We start from the raw sequence: 11,142 nt of genomic DNA, 5'->3' as shown, positions 1-11,142 counted from the left end.
ATCTGCCTTCAGCTGAGAGGGAGGAGTAGGAGACACTTGAGTTGTGATGAAAGCCACTGAGCTCCATAAGGAGAGCAGACGGTGCCCCTGCTGGGTTTCAAGGGATTGACTCATTTTCAGCAGAGCTCATCTTTTTTCCTGTTTTGTTTTGATGGGGTTTTTGTTGGGTTTGCTTTGTTGGGTTTTTTAATTGCACAAGTCAGATCAAGAAGGAAAAGAAAAAAAAAAAAAACAAAACAAGTGAGGGATCTCCCATCCTAGTAGAAACCAGAATGACATAACACTTAAAGTCCAATCACAGTTCATGCCCAGAGTCCTTTTGGGACCATTTGTCTTCTAGTTGGGCCTTTGTCCTCAGAGCCCTCTAGGATGCTGGAAGTCAATAGTTCCACTTCTTTAGATGCTGATCTTAAATCTGATCAAGCTCAAGATAATGAAAGTTCAGATATGACATTTAATTAATGCTGCTGGCTACAGTAATCCTGTGCATTCTGAACTGACTGCTTGAGGGTTTTTTTTAATTGTAAACATCCTCCATGCAGCTGCTCCAGGGACGTGTTTAGCAAACAGCGGCTGGCTTGTTTAAAAGATTTCAACTCATCTTGACCTACATTTAGATTTTTGTAGCTTACAAGCCACGGACTGTAACCAACAAAACCCTCAGAGAGCTTATATAGCTTCTGTAGGGCAGGGCACAGGAAATGAGTGAAGGATGAAGTTACCCAGCTGAAGTGTTAGGAAAAGTGAGTTACTGAAGCTGAACTACGGGGTTCAGATGATTATCAGGTGATTAGGAGAACAAGGAGCAGCACTGCATAGAGGGAGTAAAGATAACCTCTCCTTTTGCCTTGTGCTTTCTTCCCCATTCATTCTTTCAGTGGCAATCTTCCTGTAAAATCCTTTAGGCTCCTTTCAGATAAAGTTTGGGAGGTACCTAAACACCATTGTATTTTGATATGTGCTGCCTTCTCACTTACCCTTCTGCTGCAGAAATTGCTTAAGTTTAGGGCTTGTTCTTGATATGACCCCTAATTAAGCAGGGAAACTGCTAGGATAAGATACTTGGGAATTAACTTTATTGGAAAGGAGCACATTTGTCCATTTTCCAGAGCCCATTCTTTCTTTTCTTTCTGACAAAAGAGCTTGTTTTGGCTTTTTTTCAGAATATAAGCACACATTTTAAAAGCAATGCAGTTTCTAGCCTCTAGAGATTAGAATATAATCTTCTAAAAAGTGAGCCTCTATAATATCTTCCCAAATCTGCAGGCAGACTAAATTATCATCCTCATCCTGCTTATGTCTTTGCCAATTGTGGACATAGAAAGCATTAAAAGCCTGTGAGTTTCATGCTGCAAATAGAAATTGAGTATATAAGGAGGGAGCAAACCAAGAGGGCAGACATGATAGTAGTAGTAGTACTAATATTGACATACAACATTTAGGCCAGCATCAGTTTACTTGGTCCAGGAGAAAGAAAACTTGGTTAGATGTGCCAGCAAAAGACCACACAGGTAGTTCATGCCTATCTGGTGACTTGTGCAGGTATCTGAGCCTTTATACTTCTATGTTTGATGGAAAGAGGCAACAGGACTGTAAGCATTTGGCTGCTGGGGAAATTTCAGATTTGGAAACTCAGCAGCTGTTTTATCATCTTGTATTTAGAGGCTGGAACAAGATAAGATAGTGAATAAACAATGAAGATCTAGCAATTTGATTGATTTTAATAGCACAACTAAATTGCACAACTTGTGTTTCAAACTAACAGACTGTTCAGACTAGCAGACCAAATATTTGGTTGAACTACAAATATCCTGCATCTTCATTTTTCCAAAGCCACAGGTGGTGGCAGAGAACTTCAGCTTTCATAAATTACAGCATCCAAAACAGTAACTACTTCTGACTGCTGCTGAATGAAATCCATCAGCAGGGTGCTATTGGTTTTCATGTGGTAGATAAAGGGGGTGGTTCCTCAGAGTTGTGCAAATGGACACAGAGAAACAGATTGGACACAGAGAAACAGACCCTGCAAATCAATCAGAATCACAGAACATCCTGAGCTGGAAGAGACCTACAGGTCTTCAAAGTCCAGCTCCTGGCCCTGCCCAGGCCACCCCAAGAGTCACACCATGAGCCTGAGAGCACTGTCCAAACACTTCTTTAGCTGGTTCTGTGACCACTGCCCTGGGGAGCCCGTTCCAGTGCCCAGCCACCCTGTGGGTGAAGAACCTTTTCCTAATATCCAACACAACCCTTCTTATGGTTTACTGTAAAGACAATCAACAGAAGGGAAATCTTCCCACTGTGCACTGTGCAGTTAGCTGTGTCCTTTTGCATGAAATGGGAGCAGTGCCTATGAATGGGGAAGACACAGCTTTTTGTCCTAAAGCTCTCACTTCAGCAGAGCTAAGTTCAAATTGACAGGGGGAATTTGAGATGCATCAGAGGCTGGGAAAATTTAGCAAATATGCCTATTACTGTTTCTACCAAAGCACAGTTATATTCTTCTCAATAATCTACAGTGGAGAGCTTCCATTACATCTGGAGTTAGTACCCATTGCTATGCATACAGAGACCAGCCAAGCCAGCTACATAGTATAATTTACTTTTATTACAACCTGCAGTCTCTAATCTCAATTTCTAGCCTAAAGAAAGAAGCACTGGTCATGGCTACATGGCTACAGCATAATTACAGAGATGCACAGTGTTCTTATTTTATTGTTCTTTTTTTCTCTCTCTCTTTTTAATGCAAAGCTAAAGAATGAAAATATCCCAACCCTTGGGAATGAAAGTGAAGAACAGTGTGATAGAAACAATGGCAAGTGTTATATAAGACATATTTGTTGCCTTCAAGAAGTATACATGATAAATTGGGAGATATATTTGAAGTTTGCCTAATTCATGGCAATAAAGTTGTTGTTAGTTGACAAAGCTCAGATTAGGTAACTTCAACAGTTATGGGAGAGTAATGTAGCATTTGTAATTAAAAGCTTTTGCCAGGAAATCCTGTTCAGTTATCAACCAATACACAAACAGTAAAAATGCAAGAAGATATAGTTACCTGTGAATGCAGCACATACCTGACCATGCTCCAATGCACATTTGGAATTTCCAACCTCCCACAGCAGGAGTTTCACACAAGTAGTTCACTATCTATATTTTGGAAGGCAACCCCAGTTAGGCTGCAGATATACCCAGGCTTTGGGATTTATAGCCAGATGTCTATTGCAGAGCAGGTGAAAAAATGCAGCTTATTGAGGAGAATGCTCCCCTCCAGGAGGGGAATGCAGGATTTCCCAGGCACTACCAAAACAGCTGTATTTGCACATCATTCATCTATGGCACATGTACCTGAAGATACCACGTAGATGTAGGTAGTACAGTTTACAGATCTAGGGAGAGACAAAATGAATACTTGTCCCCTTCCTTTTTTTTTTTCCCTGAAAGAGGAAAACATTCATTTTTACCAAATTTAATGAGAGAAACCAATCTCTTTATTTGTGCCCTAGCTGAAAGTATTGTCAGCAAATTCCATCTAGACTAAAAGCTTTAAGTCCCTGTGGTGGTGTCAGATTTCTCAGACTTTAAGTTAAAAATGACTTTGAGCAGATTAACTAGCTGGGACTTGAAGATAAAGCTGGCTTCTCTTAAAGAAATGTGTTTTACACACTGCTAAGTGTGCTTGGTTCCTCTTTTATTCAAAGGAAGTAAAGGAGTTTTGTGAAAAGAGCCTTCAGTAGGGTCTTTTCCTTTTAAAACTGTGGAAGAGTTCCAGCCAGTCTGTAGCACTGGCTTGAACTTTGTTTTTCTCCAAAGCAAGAACTCTTTAGTTTTCAGTGGCTTCCACATTTTTTCCTCCTCCTTTTGTAAAATGTGCCAGTGAAGTCAAGTGGGTTGTATTAACATTTTTTCAAACATTCACACTTAGGACCAAAAAAGGAAATACTTAATAAATATAACCAGGAATATGTTGGAATGTTGATCTTCTGATGACCATAAGAATTTTCAGTCATAAGGTCTAATTAAGTATCCCAAGTTGGAAATGCTTCCAGTGACTGTTACATCTCCTTGTTATCTGGTCAAACATTTTTAAGTCAGCCCAAATGGCTTCTGTGCCAAAGTGATATTTTTAATGTGAATAAAACACATGCACATGAAACTGCATTAAAATTCACCTAGGGTAGTAATATTTTTGCCTCTCAAATCTGCTCTGAAAACTTCAATTTAACTTTATGCACAGGGGGATAACTGGCAATGAAGCAGATCTGCCGTGGTAGTTGTATGTGTTTGTTTAGAACAAAAATTTTTGGTCTAAGAAAAATTTGTCTTCGTGGCTTAGTATGGCAGTTTGGACCACCATTGCTGACATTCTTAAATTGTGATGGAGTGGGAAAAAAGGGAAATAAAGACATCACGTGAGACAGTTTTCCAAAACCAAATGTAACCCTGTTATTCAAGAAAAAAACATTTTTGCCAATACTAGATAAAGAAAAGAAAAATTAAACACAGAGATAGAAAATGACTAATTAACCATTTCTGATTCGGAGCAGGAAAATTCCAGTAGTACTCAGAGAGTCAGAGCTGCTTTGTATTAACTGCTAAAACATAAAAACATTGAAAGAGACAATCAGTGCCCCGAGGAGCATCTCCTCTACGTGGACAAGTCAGACAAAGGAAGCTCATTGTTTTAGAATTAGGGAACTGAGGCACAGAATAATTGTCTTGTCTGCAGCCAGTCTGTGGTAGGAGGGTAATTGAATGCAGATCTCCTCACCACATGCACATTCTCTATCTATATTCCAACTGGTCAGCTGAAACAGCCTTTCATTAACTGCTCTGTCAACATACCAAGAATTACAGAACACCAAGAACATTTCATACGCTTCAAATCCACTTCTTCCACCATGGCATTTAAAAGCATGTAGAGCAAACACCACAGACACACTGAGTTCTCCAACCCAGAGAGCAGGTTGGAAACTTACAGACTTCTCCCCCTGTGATATTCCCATTTGTATTCTATTTTTAACTCCAGCTTCCTGTTGCAGGATCAAGTTTTTCTTTAAAAAATAATGAAAAAAAAATTCCAGCTTTCCTTTAGCTGGAAGGTGAAGCTTTATTTACTTTAAGCTAGGATCTGCCTTCTTACCATAGCTTTCCTCACACAGTGAATGGCATTTACCTGTTCAAACATGGTAAAACATGGTGCATCATCCACAGGAAGAGTGAGGCTAGCACAGCACTCCTAAAGGCAGTAAATGCAATTCTCAGCTCTACCAACAACCAGCAGAAGCCAGGAATTAATCTTGTTTGTGTCAATGTAGTTCTTGGAGAAATAAAGTAAGGAAATAACTACAGGAAGGTTTTGGGACACCAAAGAACGTTAGATCAGGCCACTTAGCTGAGCTCATTGACTCCAGATAAAAGGGGCAATTCACAGTCCAACTCCACCTCTAGGCTGTGACACAAGGGGGGCAGAAGGTGTTCCCCAAAGCAAAGCATTTTCTTTTATAGACCTGTGAAAATACCTCACCCAGTGGGGCTCCACAGACCTCCTGCAGTACAAATAACCAACTGCCAAGTCAGGCCATTTGTTTTGCTAAACACAACCTTCTCCAAAGCATTTTTATGTTACACATTTGTGTATTTTATTCATACACATCTTAACCTACTGGGAATCAGGGAGGAGAAGGCACTTGGAGAACAAAGTGTGAAGGCTTCCATTTGCTCACAGGACAACTGAGCAACTATTTAAGAACTTTGGCACATGGGCCATGGTAGAAACAGCATTTCAAGTGCTTCAAATGTGGAATACTAATAATAAGATGTAAAAGCAATAGAGGACATTTTGTTCCTTCTCTTTGGTGGCTTCTCTTTCCTTGAAATATAGAAATTGTTTGATCTTTGCAAGACAAGGTGTTTTGTCAGCACAAGGGAAATTTTACCAAGTAGGAAACAAATCTGTGATACCTTAGAAGCCTGGGAATGCCAAATCAGTGTTTGTTAGCCTCACAGGCATCAGCTCAGCAGTGCCAAGTTACTCTGTCAGTCAGACTGCCCAGCTCTTTCTTCATAGCTGAACCCTATTTCCTAAAATATTCCCCTGTTAAAGCTCGTGCCTGGAGCACTACCTTAATGCCTGTTCCTTTTGAAGACTCAGCATTTGCTGGTGTCCAGGAACACATTCAGATTCTTTCAGGTCATGCTAGAACTCTGACTCCAATGTGTCCTGTGGCAGGGAGTTCCATAATCTAGCCCTGTGCTGAGAAAATATATTTTAAATCAGTATTGGCTACTGCCTGTCTGGTACCACTTACAAGGCAAAAAAAAAAAAAAAAAGTAAACCAAAACAAAACAACCCAAAACCCAGAGGAATAATTTGTGCAAGGTTAAATTTTGTTTCTTAGAAAAATACCCTATACCCTCCTTCATCTCCTCACCAAGGAAAGCTAAAGGATAGCTAGAATCTGGGTGCAGGGTGAAAACTAAATGAGGCAAGTTCTTGTTCCTTTTTTGTGATTGCAAAGTAATGAGTAAATTATAGTGGTTGTGTCTTTTATTAGTTTACTTACACAATGAATACATCCCCGTGCTGCTGGCATCTTACAGCACCAGAGGAGACCTGTCTCTAAAGTACAACTTTAAAAAGTTTAATTGTTTGCCATAGCTCCCAGGCATGGAGATATGATAAACTCTCTCATATTCCTTCAGGCAACCTCTCGTGTAGAAGAGAGGAGAGCCCATTTAACAGTGCCCTCTTGTGCCTGATGGAATAAACCAGGTCTGTAGCCAGGTGCTTGGCTCCATGGGGAGTGTTGCATCCACAGGGTGCTTTGGAGAAAGGATGTAGGGCAGCATTCAAGTGAGCAGTTCCCATTATGGAGAGAAAATGAATTAAATATTCTCTAAAAAAATCGTTTCCTCTCTAGGCCACTTCCAAAGCAGCAACTACTGCTGGTGAGGCTATACACCATCAGCATATACACAGCCAAATTTCCATTCCTAGGGTTAGACCTTCTCCTCCATCTCCAAAGCAAGGGCTGCCTTCTCTGCTAGGGAGGAACAGGACTCCCCAAGGAGAAGGAAAATAGATGGAAAGCAGCTGACTCTGCCTCATGTTCACCCTTGAGCTAAGCACAAGATAACTTCAGAGTGTCCCTGAACTTTCAGGCCTAAAATGACAGAGCACAAAAATGAGTACCAGTCCAGAGACACACATAGTACTGAAAAGAAATGCAACTCCTTTTTTTTCCCCTCTGATCTTTCCCTGTTCTTCTTCCGGGTCTCATCCCATAGGCTCAGTGTAAAATACATTGTATCTGCTTGTACCCACTCACAACACAGCTCTTCTAGCCCAGTGTCACTACAAATTACAGTGCCAGGGACAGTCTCTTAATACCAGTTCTGCTCTTCCTTTCACCTGTGCCAGGAAAAGAGTAATTTAAAAATAGATTGTCTTCCTTGCAGCAGAGAATCTGCAGACATCACAGCTGGCATCTCTCTTCTCTGCAGCCCTGCAGTGAAACATTGGGTGTTCAAGTTATTTCTGATCAAAAGAACTACTTTTGTATGGGCTGCTTTATGCCCCTGCAGTCCCTAAATATTTTGGCAGCCAAATCCAAACAAGTACACTTACAGAAAATTCTGGTTTTGCACAGCTTTGATGCAGCTTACTGTCTGCTCCAAGCAGTGCCAGCTGCACGGGCTGCCAGCCCCAGCCCCTGTGGCTGATCCCCAGCCCAGCACCAGGAAAATCTGATCCCTTTCTCACTCTAGTGACAGTTCCTCCTGTGCATCACAAGGTGTGGTGCCGCTTTTTGACAGATAAGCAGACTAATTCCTTAGGCACCAGCCTAACTCAAGCTTCAGTTGCTGTTTATTTGTATTTCTTGATCAACTACAATTTCAGATTCTAGGGTTTTTTGGGTTTTGGTTTTTTGTTTTGTTTTGTTTTGTTTTTTTTTTTCTGCAGAGGGGGAATTTGTAAGAGATCTTTACTGCATGAATAATCTCAGCCTACATGAGCATTCTTGCAGAAGGCTTTCAGGGCATTTACAACTTGCTCTCTTCTATATAACTTCTAATTTTCTTGAAACTTGTAGCAGGTCAATTATCTTATCCCCCCCCCCCTTCTGTCACATTAGCTCAAAATCAGGCAATGAGTTCAAAAGCTGTTAAAGGGACACAGACAGATACCAGGATCATATAAGTCTCATTTCCTTAATAAAGTAAATTAACATTTCAGATGGTGTCTGGTTCTCATTGCTCACAGTCTAGACAAAACAGGCATACACAGGACAGACAGGGCATTAGAGCTGAAATTTATTTTTATCTTTATTACATTTTCATATAAAAGAAATTGCAAGTTGACAATAAGAATAATTTTACGTGGTTTTGGGGACAGCTCAAGAGAATCACTACAGAAGTAGCAGCTGTTCATTTCTATCTTTCTAGATTTATTCCAGAAGAGGAAAATACTAATCAAAAGTCAGGAGTGTCTAAATGGAGCTCTCATTAGATGGGTACCCACTGCAGACAATACTGGTTATCAAAGCCATTTTGATTTTTAGAAGCAATCTCTAAACTGTTTTTTATCGATATCCATTCTTTCCACTGGTTCCAGATGATGAGGAAGAAATTTGTACAAAGACATTAAAAACGAAATTACATATAAAAGTTGGAAAGAGACATTAGGTGTATGTGTGGTGGCATGAGCAGTAACCTATAAATTAATGCTGAGATTGAAATGAAAAGAAAAAAAAGAGAAGAAAAGCACACAAAGGGGTAGCTTTGAAGTACACTCCAATGTCACAGCTGAAGGACTCCATCATCAGAAATCAAAAGAGAATGTGGATGGATATTGCTTTATAAGTGCCCATAAAAACTGGATGTGCAGTAAGACAGCTGTAATAAGCGGAATGCTGTGAGTTAATCCATACTTTTCTCACAAGAGCACTGAAGCTAATCCATACTGGCATTAGGCTCAGTAATTACTCAGTGCAGGTGCATGCATTTGCTACGCCTGCAGCCAGCTTTGATGCTGCTCCAGCACAAGCTGTTAGCTGGGAAGGAGGGCAGCTGTGGCTCTGAATTTTGTACCTGGCATTCATTAAGACATCCAGTGGAGAGATCCCTGCCAGGACTCCACTCTGCTGAAAGTGTGCACTTGGTGGATTTTGTTTCTGGAAGTGCTTTGGATATAGAAAGCTGTGACTAATGCTCTGTTATTCCACCATAAGGATTAACAAAATGTTAGAGTCTTTTAAAAATTATGTTGTGGCTGTAGGACTTTTTTGCCTTTATATGTGTACATGTATAACTATATACAGGTATATGTGTGGCACTGTCTTTAGCATGAAGGCAATATTTAGTCATTAAGCAGAGCACTAAGATCTTTCCAAGCCTTAATCTGGGAGAAGGTGCCTAGTTTGCCTCTCTGATCTCCAAAACAGACTAAGATGTCATTGCAATGCAGATGTCAACTCTGGTTATTATTTTCAAAAACAGTTCCTTTGAATGAGCTTGAAATATTTTAAGACTGATGGCTGTGACATGTCAAAAGGCTAAATATGTTTCTGGTGAACTGCAGAATGAAGGAGTGGAGCAAAGCAGAACAGAAGTATAGCCAGCAGATTCTTCCAGCAAACTTTTCAAGCTTTTCTGCCATTTTCAAACATGCACAAACCTCAGCTTGCTTACATCCCCAGATCTTTGGTGTCATTTCATCAGAATGGATGTTTCTGTTGGAGTATTGCAAAATGTCTACATTAAAGAAAAAGAAAACCAAGCCCTGAGAAGTGAGATCCAGATGAATTATGGTAATATCTGGCTGTTTATCAGTATGCTTGCTGCAAGAGATGAGAGTCCATGCTCCTTCTACACTCATTAACTCCTACACAAAAAGTGTCTCTCAAAAGTTCTCTTGAAAATTTTATGAGTGGAGTGTAGGTTTTTTAAGGTCTAGAATTATTGCTGGTACATTTTGGGTATTCTTAAATCAGATTATTTCTCACACTTATTTCCCCAATGGTGCTGATTTAGCACCTTCGTGGGCCACCCCAGAAGTGATGAGGGTTTCAGCAGAAAGAACAACCTTGCTGATCAGCTACACTTTCCAGATAAGGGTGGGAAGTATAGAAGAGGAGCAGATGTTTCCACATGTGAATAGAAAGTGTTGGTCTCCAGACATTCCAATTCCCAGTGCTTTCATATACATTACAAATAGTCAGTTGCAATTTTACCCCTTAAAGGAGAGGCTTCCTACCAGCTGTCTTTCTCTGCATACATGTAAGGCGGGAACCATGCTCACTGCAGTTGGAACAATGCATCCATTACTTCCTAAACATCCAAGAGGCTGGGGTTACAAACAACCAAAAAATTGCTCCAAAATCCACCTCCAAAATAAACTGCAGAAAACCCCTCAGCCTATGTGTTTTCCAGCCAGAGTTTAATTTTGCACTGGAGCTCTCTGACGTGTTTGCATGTTGCACACATTGCTTTTATCCCAGAGTGTGGGTTCATTAGGAGCAGAAACGTGTCTCTCATGTGAGCTGGAGATGGGAAATTAGAGGCACATCAAAGGGAAATGTTTTCACCACAGCTATGGCGCTCAAGAAACGTTTTAATTTCTTTAGCACAGCCTTACAATGTAATCAGATTTGGGCAGCTTTCTGTACCTCAACCTCCCTGCTTTTAAATAAAGGTTCTAATAATAATTAATCACATATATTCTTTGCCTGTCTGTACTAGACTTTCAGGACTTTTTTTTCTATACATATCTCTCATCTTCTAAAACAGAATCCAGTTTGCAGTCTTTTAGCCTTATAACAATAGAAATAATTATGTTGATTGCACAGAAAAATGGCCATAATTAATTAACAGAATGAGCTAGAGTCTGAGACTCAGATCAGACTCCTATTCATCAATAGAGGCATTCAATTGCTAAATGATTTGCAATAAAACTTGTAATTAAAGCTCTAAGAGCTTTTCTAGTGCAAAAGACTTTTTTTCTCTGAGAACATTTAGAATAATTTGCTATTTCTAAAGAACAGAGTATATGAATGAACTAGTTATTCATGGAACTATAGCTATAAGGTAATCTCATTAAGGCAAATGTAATAATAGGTTGAAAACAATTAAAGAGATCTA

This window comes from Geospiza fortis, unplaced genomic scaffold, assembly GCF_000277835.1.
Source record: "Geospiza fortis unplaced genomic scaffold, GeoFor_1.0 scaffold112, whole genome shotgun sequence".
NCBI lineage: Eukaryota > Metazoa > Chordata > Aves > Passeriformes > Thraupidae > Geospiza > Geospiza fortis.
The sequence above is the reverse complement of the archived record's forward strand: the minus strand, read 5'-3'. Positions refer to the sequence as shown.